This window comes from Narcine bancroftii, unplaced genomic scaffold (genome assembly GCF_036971445.1).
Source record: "Narcine bancroftii isolate sNarBan1 unplaced genomic scaffold, sNarBan1.hap1 Scaffold_105, whole genome shotgun sequence".
NCBI classification, from domain to species: Eukaryota; Metazoa; Chordata; class Chondrichthyes; order Torpediniformes; family Narcinidae; genus Narcine; species Narcine bancroftii.
This window is the reverse complement of record NW_027211821.1, coordinates 539,449-552,475: the sequence shown is the minus strand read 5'-3', so window position 1 is coordinate 552,475 and position 13,027 is coordinate 539,449. Positions and strand designations below refer to the sequence as shown.

Here is a 13,027-nt window from a genome sequence, read left to right as displayed (position 1 = left end):
TGCTGTACCTGGCAGTCAGGCACTTAAGGTATTTTTGGAAGGTAGACAATTCAGTGTCTTCATGGACCAGAAGCCATTAACTTTTGCCTTCCATAAAGTGTTGGACCTGTGGTCGGCCAAGCAGCAGCGACTCCTCTCATATGAGTCTGAGTTCACTACAGACATTCAACACATCGTGGGTGACGCACTGCCCCATCCCCGCAATCAAGTCTATCCAGGCCCTGTCCCAGTGAATAGACTACTTAGCCCTCGGCAGGGGACAGCAGGACGACCCTGAGATTCTTGCAAGCAAGACAGCAGTGTCCAGGCTCAGGCTGGAGGATGTTAACATCGACCCTGGTAAGTAGACGCTCCTCTGTGACATTCCAATGGCAAATCCCACCTCATCGTGCCGACAGCATGGAGATGGCAGTTTTATGATGAAGTGCACAACCTGACGCACCCGGCCATCAGTACTGTCAAAATGGTGGTCAATAGGTTGGTCTTGCTGAGCCTCCAGAAACAGGTTGTCAGTGGGCCAAGGCCTGCACACTCTGCCAGATGACCAAAATGCAGACATACGTGAAGGCACCATGCCAGACATTCGAGCCAGCACCACATAGGTTCAGCCACATCTACAATGAGATTGTGGGGTCACTACCGGCCTCCCGCAGGACGAGTTACCTTCTCACCATGATTGCCTGCTCCATGAGGTTCCCCGAGGCGGTCCAGCTGGCTGACACAACCACTTGTGTCCTCCATTAAATTGGAAGCGGTAATAAATATAAAGGAAAGTTTGTTAATAAATAGTCTCCCTTGCAGTTGGGGTACAATGTATTTCTTGAGATCAGAGGAATCCTGGAGCCAAAACAAAGTGATCCTGTTGTTCTCAAGGATTTGATTGAGTTGTTGGGGTAGTTGTAAGTGGAAGGGCCGAAAGGTCTCCTGCTCCTTCCACTGCCTTTGTTTTCTGTCTTGCGATGCTGATTGGGTTCTCCTGTGTGTTCGCTCGCTTGCTGATTGGTTGCTTCAGTTGCGCGAGCCAATGGGTTGATTCGGTGAGGCCGCTATTGGATTGGACGCTGAAGTCTGGTTGGATTGATGGGCTGTTTCGCGAGCTGATTGGCTCTTGCTGTGAGGAGGCGGGACATTGGCGGCGGCGTCGTCTGCTCAGGGTCCATCGCTGCGGGCCGAAAGGGAAGAAGTTGGCGGCAGCGCCGGGACCTTCCTCAGCCGCGCGGTCAAGGGCCGCCGGGCCCCACCCGGGAGTGGCCGGTACCGGCGGGGTGTTTGGGTGGAGCCGAGGTGTCGGTGCAGGGGGCGGGGAGGGGAGGGGGATGAGGGAGAGGGAGGGGGATGGGAGGGGCGGGAGCCCGGAGGGGGCGGGGCAGGTCAAGGAGGGGAGGGGGCGGGGCCAGGCAGGGGTAAGGGGGAGGGTGAAGGGGGAGTTGGAGGGTGAGGGGGAGGCTGGGCAAGGAGGGGGGAGAAGGGCAGGGGGAGGAGGGCGGGGGGCGGAGGGCGGGGGGAGAAGGGAACCGCTTGTTTTCCCCAGGTACCCAAGTCCTCTCTCTGTGTGTGTTGGCTTTCTCCTGCCCTCCACCCCCACAATTTAATGGTCCCATTTCTGACCTTCTCTTCCTTATCTTTCCTTGATGAAGGGACAAACCCACAACATGTTTGATGTCTCTTTCTCTTTGCTCTATGTCTGTTTGACCTGCTGACTCTCTCTAACCCTGTGGCTTTACCCCCTCATCTTTCGCTGGTTGAACCCAATGGAGCTGGAAGAGCTCAATTTGTGAATGGTTGTATCTGGATTTGAGTCGTTTCACACCATGTTGATTTCTTTAAATTGTGGCAAAAGCAACTGAAGGATTTCAAAACCTCGTCATCGGTCCTCTTTCAAACTCGTCTGAATTCCTTGGATGAAAAAACATTGCTCTGAAACTTACCCTGCGAGAGTTTATTTTCCTCTCTTGCAGGGAGGTTTCAGAATCTGTTCCACATGATGAATCTGTTGACTTTTCAAAGAGACAGTGGAGTGGCTATTTTCTTCGACCAAGATTTCATCAACTCAGTCAAGGGCTGAACTAAGTCTGCATTTAAAAATGGTTATGTTGCAAATGCAAGATGACTTTGGCTTTATTCATCAAAAGTGGCCATTTCCACGGTCTCAACGAGGCTGCTCTCTTGATCTCAAAGAGACGGTTAGAAATGGTCTTCCTCCTTCAAAATCCACTTGTTACTCCTGGTGAAAGGAGAAGACGATGTAACTGTACCTTCTCTGACGACTGTATCTTCAATCCTCTCTTCCCCACAGCATGGACAACAACTTCTGCCTCTCATTTGTAATGTTTCTCCAGAATGGCTCATCCCATGACACGTGCCGTCATTTCTGCCTTTGAAGTCCATTCAGCCTCTTCAAAAGTATGAATCATGAGCCAATGGACTCTAGCCTTGAATCAAGAACTCGCTTATTCGAACAGCTGCCATCTCTCAGCACTCTATTGACTTAGTTTCAATTTTAAGAAAACAGATAATCAACAGATGGTCTCTCGATTTGATCAGCAGTCTTTCCTGACAACACAAATTCTTCCGTTTTTAATAAAGCAAACACTCCAGTATCTCAAGGACCATCATGAAGGTTTTCCTCTTTCGGTTTCAGATGCAGAATGAGCAGACATTTCATCTCCGTACATGGCTTGCCTTCTGGCATCTCAAAGGATTGTGTGTGTGACCCTGAATCCAACCCACAAAATAACTTGATAATATATATCAACTATTGTAACTTTAAAGATTAATATTCGCATAAAATGGTCCCTGATAATTCACAGGACAATGGCATCTTCAAACAATAATTTTCATTGGTAAAGATTAATAACAACACTTTTTACTTCACTCTAACTCCACTCTGCACAAATATATGTGTGTGTGTGTGTGTGTGTGTGTGTGTGTGTGTGTGTGTATAAAAACCAAAACCATTCCAATTAAGGCAATGCCCATCTTTTTTTCTTCCTACAGTCGACAATCATCTCCTTGGTTTTGGTGGCATTGAGTGCGAGGTTGTTGTTGGTCCGCGATTGAACCCTGCTTTCAATCTCCCTCCTGAATGCTGACTCGTTGCCATTCCTCATGCAGCTCATGACTGTGCTATCGTCAGTGAATTTGTAGATGGTGTCGTCATACCAAACTATGCAGCTGTAGATGTAAAGCGAGTCGAGCAGGGGTGAAATATGCAACCCTCTGGTGTTTGGGAGCTAATGGAGATTTTGGAAGAGTTGTTCTTGCCAATCCACACTAATTGGGGCCTGGAGATGAAGAAATTCTGGATCCAATTGCACAGTATGTTATGGAGTCCCAGGACTTTGGAGTTTGCTCATCAACTTTGATGGGAGAATGGTATGGAATGCCAGACTCTAGTCAATAAAGAGCATTCTGATGGATGCACCTTTGTCTTCTGGGTGTTTCAGGGTTTTGGCAGAGCCAGTGAAGATGACATCTGCCATAGGTCTGGTAAATTGGAATCGATCCATGTCGCCCCTTGGACAGGAGTTGATGTACTTCAACACCATCCCCTCAATCCACCTCATCACTGGATGTGAGTGTCACTCGTTAATCATCATTTAGGCAGGTTACCCCACTCTTTGGAACTGATATATTTGATGCCTATTTGAAACAGGTGGGTGCCACTCCCTGTCGGAGTGAGATGTTGAAGATATCCATGGCCAGTTGGTCAACACAGGTTATCAATCCTCTGCTGGGTTCTCCATCCAGGCTTGATCCTTTCCTTTGATTCACTATCCTGAGGGCAGCCCATATTGTCATCTTTGGTTACTGATAGCAGCGGATCATCAAGAGATGTAGTGGGGGAGGGGGGATTTGCGATGGTTCTTCCCTGTACTAGTGGTCATATCAGGTGTAGAAGGCATTGAGTTCATGTGGAGTGAGGCTTTGCCGCCTCCCACTGCACCAGATTTGTTTTTGCAGCACTTTATGTCATTTAGGCCCCTGTCACAGCTGATGGGTATCCTTTGTTGTTTCCATTCTTGTGCTGAATCTCCACCACCTGCAAGATGGCTTTCCATGGTTCGTATTGGCTCCTTGTGTATCTGTATCTCCAAACTGTGATTTGGCTCTCAGCAATTTCTGGATATTGTCATTCCACGATTTCTGGTTGAGAAAACTCCCTGAACAATTTGGTGGGGACACCCTCGTCCACAGCTGTTTTGATAAAGTTCGCTATGGTCCTGGTACAGTGATTCAGTTCCACAGCTGAGTTCTTGAACACGATCCAATCCAGGGACTCTAGGCAGTCCTGCAGCTGGCTTCCCCTCCCGTGACCACCTTCTGGTTGTCCTGATCTCGTAAGTGTTGTGAGCAATTGTAGGCCCCATTTCTAAGAGAGGATGTGATGGCCCAGAGGTGGTTTACAAGAATGATCCTGGGGATGAGAGGAATAATGTTTGAGGAGCATTTGATGGTTCTGGGCCTGTACTCGCCCGAGTTTAGAAGAATGAGGCAGGACCTCATTGAAATCTGCTGAATAGTGAAAGGGCTGGATAGAGAGTATTTTGCCAGTTGTGCAAGAGTTTAGGATCAGTGGGAACAACCTCAGAATAAAAGGATGTCTGCTTAAAACGGAGATGGAGAAACCTTTTCATCTAGAGCAGTGATTTTCAAACTCCTCCACCACCCCACCCCCACCCCCAGGATCATATTCTACTTAATCCTTATGCTCTGTTAGTAAGGGATTACTTAAAGTGGGAGGTGAGTGGAAAGAAAGTTTGAAAAGTTTGAAAACCACTGTTTTAATCGTACCTCATTGATTTGTTCTGTGCATGTTTCATAACTCCAGAGAAAATAGGCCAATGACAACTTTTCTCAAGGAAATTTTCTCCTTCACAATTGGGTCCACTGCAGTCTTTCTCAGCCTTTTTTCCCATTCATATTCCACTTTAAGCAATCTCTTACTCATTTTTCGACACTCCAAGGAATAAAGTCCCAACCTGTTCAACCTTTCTCGTAGCTCAACTCCTGAAGACCTGGCAGCGTCTTCGTAAATGTTCTCTGCACTCTTTCAATCTTACTAATACCCTTCCTATAGCGAGTTGACCAGAACTGCACACAATACTCCAAATGTGGCCTCACCAACATCTTATCCAACCTCACCATAACTTCCCAACTCCTAATTAAAATATGTTAATTAATGAAGGCCAAGATGACAAAAGCTGTCTTTTGAACCCTGTCTTCCTGTGACACCACTTTCATGGAATTATGTAACTGTGTTTTATCTCTTGCTGCCGAGTTGTACAACTTCTCTGTTCAATTTCATAATGTTGGCTTCTGGACTATTTTATTGTGCCCCCTGATCTAGACAGTTCTGGCAGGGCAAAACAATTTTGTTTTCTTTTGTCAGATCAAATTTTGTCACATTGATCCAAAAACAAATATTTTCACCATTCCTTCATTTCAGATTCTCTGCAGCTGTCGTATTGTACCTCACAGTGACGGCATCATGTTCGTCTTGTTTATCCTTTACCCCTCCATCCAGACAGATGTGCTGATCAATGAGTCGACTCCACTCATCCAGCACCACTGCCATTTCTGCTGCTTGGGCTTTTCATCCCACGTATTCAGTTTGTTATTTCCCCTCTTCTTTTTCTCAGCAAAGAGAATCAGGTTTGTTTGATCATCTTTCTGAATCCCAGTGAAAGGTTATCGACCTGAAGGTTTTAACTCCGATTATTTTTCCAGTAGATGACCTGCTGAGTATTTCCAGCATTGAGATTTTATTTTAGTTTCTTGGTGTATTACTGAGTTCTTTGAATGGGAGAAGAAATGTGGGTTGGGTTTAAGTGGAGAAGTCTCGATCATGGAGTGGATTTAGAAAAATAGACATAAAAGGGGAGGGTGCATGGAAATAGTTAATTCATCTTTTGAAATTGTTTTTTGAGCTATGATTGTTTTTTGATGTATGCGCAGTGTTCAGAATTAAAAATTTATTGTGATGAACATGTCAGAAAATTTGTCGCTTTGTGGCAACAATACAGGTGCAAATATTGTACTAAATTACATTTTAAAAAAGAAATCCATTTGTCCAAAATGAAGAGTAAGTGAGGGAGTGACTGTGGTTCCTTGTCCATTCAAAAATCTGATGGCAGAGGGGGAGAAGCTGTGTTTGTACCATTGGGTGTTTGTCTTTATGCTCCTGGACCTGTTTCCCTGGTGATCACAGTGTGAAGAAGGCCTGGTCTGGGTGGTGAGGATCCTTGAGGATAGAGGTTGTTTTCTTGAGAGTCTGCCTCTTGGAGAAATGCTTAATACATGCGCGAAGGATGAAAGGGGAAAAGTTTAGTGGAAACATGAGGGGGAGCTTCTCCACACAAGGTGGTGGGAAAGTGGAACAAGCTGCCAGCTGCTTGAGTTAATGTGAGCTCAGTGTTAGCAATGAAGAGTTTGGACAAGTTCAGGGATACGAGGGAGATGGAGGGTGATGGACTGGATGCTGGTCAGTGGGACAAGGCAGAATAAGAGTTTGGCACAGACTAGAAAAGCTGAAGGACCTGTATCGGTGCTGTAATGTTCTGTGAATCCATGGAGTGATGCACTGGGTCGTACATCTACAACCCGACAAAACTACCATGGTTCCTGCACAAAAGCACTCAATATGCAGCACGTAATGACCAAATGAATAATCGAAATAAATATATGTAGAGGGCCAAGCGGGCACACAGCCCACGTTGTGAACCGTCGGTGACGCGGTTCTCCGATGTCGCGCAATACCATAAAACAGACCACTGGGCACTCACCCATTTAATGGACCACACGTGGACGGTGCTGCATGCCGAGGAACGGCACGTTGATTAGTGGTGTCTTCTGCGGGTAGGTGCAGGACATTCACAGGGCTTAATTTAAACCTGCTGGTTCCATGGATCGATAGCAAACTCTTAATAATGTCTCACCATGTCTCATTTGGCAGCCTATAATATACCCCAATAATAGTACCCTCATCCTTCTTATTTTTTCATTTTACCCACACTGCCTTCCTCGATGAGCCCTCCAGTCTCCTTTATCTTTCTCTGGATTCTAGATGTTGTAAGCCAAGAAACATTTTTGTAAATTTTCTGTGCATTCTCTCCACCTATCTCTATCCTTCCTTTGACAAATGAGACCAGAACTGAACACAATACTCCAAACCTGGCCTCACCAATACCTTCAACAATCGCAGCATCATTTTCCAGCTGTACTTTATGCTATGATATATGAAGGCCAGTTTGCCATAACCACCCTGTCTATGTGGCAATCCTCCTTCAAGGAACTCTGTACCGTAACTCCAAGATCCCTCTCTTCCTCTGCATTCCTCGATGCCCTTCCCTTAACTGCATATGTCTTATTTTGGTTATTTTTTCTGGAATGCAGCACCTCACACTTGTCAACATTAAATTCCTTCTGCCATCTTTCAGTCCACTTTTCCAAACAAACCAATTCCTGTAATCTAAGAAAACCTTCCTCAACATCCACCACTCCCCCTATTTTCATATCATCTGCATATTTGCTTACCCAGTTAACCATCCCATTTCATTCCCCAACCACAGATCGAACATTGCCCCCCCCCTGTAGTGGGCATCTCCACATACTGCTGCAAAAAGCAGTCCTGAACACATTGTATAAACTCTAAGCCATCCTGCCCTCTCACTGACTGTGTTTCCCAATCGATGTTAGGAAAATTGAAATCCCCAACCAACACCACCCTATTCCTACTGCAGATGTCAGCTAATTCCTTGCACATTTGCTCTTCTAGTTCTCCCTTCCCATTTGCCAGACTATAATGTACCCCTATAATAGTGACCTCACCCTTCTTATTTTTTAGTTTTACCCACACTGCCTCCCTCAATGAGACCTCCAGTCTCTTGCTTGAGCACCGCTGTAATATCTTCCCTGACAAGTAATGCGGTATATAAAAGAAGTCTGTAAAGTTTGAATAAAGCAGTCTTGTGTTGACTAACGTGGGTATGTATATGACTTTAGTAGCTGTACTGAAGTTGCCGCCAGAAATGGTGAGCCCCGAATGCAAGATTCAGCCGAAGCTTGAATCTCCAGTGATCATGGACACGACTGCAGCTGCTGCCACCACGGCTGCAGTTAAACCAGGTTCTGCCTATTTCTCCTGGAATTGACTAGACATGAGCTTTTAAATATGGAGGGCCTGAGTGACAGGGATCCATCTGATCTAATGAATGAGATGCTCGTATTAGCAGATGGCCATTCTCATTGTTTACTTTTTGAGACTCTATTCCTGTCCAAACTCCCAGGTCGTGTCGCAATACCAATCGTTAACATGGATTTCTGCCATCCCCATGATGTAGCGTGGGAGGCTGACAGGCTCGATCAAACTCCAACGCAAGTGTCTGCTCACAAACAGCCTCTTTGATCAGTAGATCCATCTCCTGTTTCCTACAAGCCTCTTCTATCTGCAGTTCAGTTAAAGAAGGATGAATGCACTGACAGGCGGTGAGAATGGTGTTTTTACCATCACCAATGGGGAAAAAAGCCCATAAATGTGTCCCACCATTTATCTATTAGAGAAAAAAGGCAGGAAATTAAAAAAACGGCTGTCAGTTGGGGCCTCGGCAGCTGGCACAAGTACCGACTGGCCTATTGTATCTTCAAGACGACGCTGGTAAGTACAAATATCCTGCCAACCTATTTTGAAAAAAACACTTAAATAACCACACCGAGCTCTTCAAGCAGCAAATGGAACTACAATTCCCTGCTTTGGCATAGGACAGGTCGCAATTGGGAAAGGAGGTGCGACATTCCTTTGGAATTGCATATTGTCTTCCATTGCACAGGTCATTTTGTGTGCAGATTTTTGAAGGTCGCATGACTTGCCAGTAGACGTGAAGCGGAGGAAATGGGTTCATGCCACCACTTTGAAAACATACCCACTGGTCTGCAGCAAAGGGGGAGTTTCCCATCTCGGGGTCCATATCCTGCACAAAGATGTCTATGCTGTCCTGCTCAATGAATTTCCTGCTATTATCTCCTAATTTCAATACCTCCAAAACAGCCCAGGGTGTGTCCCATTACATAGACACTTCAGACCCGCTGATTTACGCCAGTTCTCGTCATCTTCCAACTGATTAACTGCGGCAGGCAAGGGCAGAGTTTATTGCAAGGGAGAAATAAGGCATCATTCAGTGCTCCAACAGTCCTTGGGCATCACGGTGACACGTGGTACCCAAAATAACAGGTGGATGTAGACCCTGCGGTGATTACCGTCGGCTCATTAACTACACCTGACAGATACCCTTTCCCTCATATGCAAGGTTTCGCTGCCCATCTGCACATTTTCCAAGTTTTCTCCAAAGTTGACCTTGTCAAGGGATACCATCAGATCCCGGTGTATAAGGAAGACATTATTATTCCTTTAAGGCTTTTTGAATTTTTTAAGGATACCATTTGGATTGAAGAACGACGTTCAAACTTTCCAGCATCTTATAGAGGCATTGGGCAGAATCGCTTCCATACACTTGGATGACATCCTCATAGCCAGTCAAACTGAACAGGATATCTCGCACTGCAAGAGCTGCCTGTTCCAATGGCTGGAGGAATTTGGTCTTCCCATTAACCCTAGCAGATGTCAATTTAGCAAGTCCACCATCGATTCCTGGGACACAAGATCATGGGTCATGGTGTCTTTCCCTTAGCCAGCAAGGTAGAGGCAGTCCGTGCTTTTCCAACACCTATCATGGTTCAGGGCCTGCAGAAATTCTTGAGCAGGAAAAACTTCTATCACCGGTTCATTCCAGCAGCTGCTGACATTCTTTGACCACGGTTTCCAATCCTCACCACAAAGCAAAGGGAGCAGAGGTTAGGTTTGTGATGCCAAAGACGCTTTAGTCAACGCAGAAATGCTCCCCTATCCTAACCCCAACACATCCTTGACATTTAGTCCTGATGCCTCGAGTATGGCCGTGGGTGTGTTTCTAGAGCAGTACGTCAATATGGCCATTGCCAACCCCTCGCATTCTTTAGCAAACATCTATGGCCATCAGAGATGAAATATCGTGCATTATGTCGAGCCACACGGCACTCCGATTTGTTTTGGAGGGTCGGCATTTCACTGTGTTCACAGACCACCAGCCACTCGTTTTTACCTTCAGCAAAATAACAGATCCATGGTCAGCAAGACAGCAGGGCCATTCTCATACATTTCAGAATTTACCACAGACGTGCGCTATATTTCTGGTAAAAACAATGGCATCACGAATATTCTGTCCAGACTGACTGTATATCATATTCAGGGTGACATTGATATTCCTGAATTAGCCAGTGTCCAGGCAATGGACCCCGATGTTCAGGCATATAGTACGGCCATTACTGACCTGGACATACAGCATGGGGCAGCACAACTGGGGGGCCAACCTTACTTTGTGACATGTCTTTGGGCTACACTCGACCAGTGATTCCACCATCTTGGAGGCAACACCTTATTGACCAGATACACAGCTTGTCTCATCCATCAATCAGAACATCTGTCAAGCTTATGTCAAATAAATATGTAGGTCATGGTCTGAAAAAATGTGTCGCGCCATGGGTCTGCACATGTACCTCCTGCCAGACAGCCAAAATTCAGTGGCACACTAAGACACCTCTTCAACCTTTCCCGGCGGTATGCAGGCAGTTGGAACACATTCGTGTGGACCGGCTCAGACCATTGCCAGTATCTCAAAACATGAGATATATTTGAACAGTTGTAGAACATTTCACGCACTGACCAGAGGCCGTCCCGTTGCCATCCAGTGACATTGAGACAACTGCCAGAGCATTCATTATCAATTGGATGGCTAGATTTGGTTTTCTGACCCACATTACTTCAGACCATGGAGCACAATTCACCCACAGTCCAATGGCCTTATAGAACATTTCTACCGGCAACTGAAGTCAAACTTAAGGCCTGACTCACCGGTCCGAATTAGGTCAACAAATTGCCATGGATTCCATTGGGTGTGCACATGGCTCCAAAGGAAGATATGTCTGCATTGTCCGCAGAGATGGTATATGGTATGCTCCTTACATTTTCATGGGACATTCATTTCACAGCAAACTCTGATCTGAATGTTCTTCATCAGCTTCGACATGGTGTCGTGATCAGCAAACCTTTTCCTCTCCACTGGCATAGATCCCCTAAACAGAATGTGCCCCCACCACTCCTGGACGCTGATTTTGTTTTTGTGTGCAGACAGATCCCAAGAGCGCCATTACAATGAACGTATGAGGGCCTTTTCCGCGTGTTGAAGAAGGATGAGGTTGTGTATACATTGGACATTGGGGGACATTCACAGCTGTTTCTGGTGACTGTTCTGGGGTGGGGGTGTAGCAACTGTCGAGTGGCCGGGCAGGCAAAGTTCTTTGGCGGGCGTGAAAAATCATGAGACAGACAGCTGGAAACTCATCCATTTAATTGACCACCCGTGCATGGTGCTGCGTGCTGATGAATGGCACGTTCTGTGTAAATTCTCCTGCCAGAAGGCGCGGAACGTTCACAGGGCTTAATTTAAACCTGTGGTCCCGTGGATTGGCAGCAAACTCATAATGATGTCCCAGCTTGTCCCATGGAGCCCGGGACATGCTGTAAATAAAACAAAGCCTGTAAAGTCTGAATAAAGCAGTCTTGTGTTGACTAACCTGGTGTGTGTATGTGTGTTGCTTTAGTAGCTCTATCAAAGTAGCTGCTACATATATAAATATTTTGGGTGATTATCGCACTTCTAGGATTCTTTTCATCCATCTCACAGCCTGTGGGAAGAAGCTATTCCCTAGCCTGTCAGTCCTGATTTTGATGATGGACATGGTTAAAGATGCTGTTCACTGGATTGAAATGGTCATTTTATAATTCCTTGAGCCCTATTTGAACAACACTCCCAGTAAATGCCATCTGAAGAAGAAAGGGACCCAAGTGATCCTCACAACTCTTTGCAAAATTCCTGTCTGATGCTTTACAGCAACTAGACCATCCAATGGTGCAGCCAGACAGGAGACTCAACTGCACTCCTGTAAAATCTCAAGATGAGAGCCGTTGGCCTTAACCTCCTCAACCTCCTTGGGAAGTGTAGGTACTTCTGACCAATAAGGAGGTGTGATTGTTTTGTGTATTAATACGTGTGCTGTATGGATGGGAATTTTACGTGATTGTATTGTCTATTCTTGCTCTTTAACAATCTTTAGTGGATAGAAGTAGTCATTGTACTTTAGGATGTACAATCATGTACAGATTGTCGTAAAATAGCCATTTGGCCCAGATGTCTATTCAGTCCAAGAATACTTTCGATCACAGGCAGATTTTGAACAATAACACCATTCATTCTGCAACAACTGCCACTTAATTTTCCCAGTTGTTCAAAGGTAAACTATATGGGGAAAACACCACTGTCAACTCTTCTACCTTAAAGGAGTAAATATATTCAAATGGGCAGTAGATCAAGAGATGGAAACAGTGAAATCAGACAGAGGTGAGTGGCTGCTTAAATTAGAAACATTCGTGTTCATGCTATAGAGTTTAAGGCTAACCAGGAGGAATATAATGTGTTTTCTATAAGTTTGTGTGCCTTCACCCTGGCGAAGGATGGGGCCAACAGACATGTTGCTGGAAGGGTTCGAGAATTGATATGCTAGGCCACAGGAAGCTCAAGTTTCGAACCACAGAGCACAGGTGTTTAGCAAAATGGCCACCCAGTCTGTATTGTTCTTGCTGATATCGAGGTCAACTGAATCTACCAAATATAGTAGATTAGGTTGGATGGGATGCATGTGAAACACTGCCTCACCTCGAAGGTCTGATTGTGGCCTTGGATGGAGGTGAGAGGAGATGTAGGGCATGTTTGGCAATTTCTGCAGTTCCAATGGAGAGTGCATCAGGTGGTGGTGGGAGGAGAGGGTAGTGCCGTCGAGGGAGTCACAGAAAGACATAACCCTGTTAAAAGAGGATATGAGTGAAGCAGGTTAGATGTAGCAGGTTATAGGATGGTGCTGAAGTTCGAAGTGTCCG

The 13,027-nt window shown here is 45.7% G+C and overlaps 1 long non-coding RNA gene across 1 annotated transcript in view; it reads left to right on the top strand.

Moving 5' to 3' along the window:
- The first annotated feature begins 1,088 nt into the window (after positions 1-1,088).
- Positions 1,089-13,027, top strand: part of LOC138750197 (uncharacterized) — a 29,626-nt gene continuing 17,687 nt past the window's right edge. The window contains exon 1 of the long non-coding RNA XR_011349148.1: positions 1,089-1,254. This is a non-coding gene — a long non-coding RNA (uncharacterized lncRNA). The remainder of the gene's footprint in view (positions 1,255-13,027) is intronic.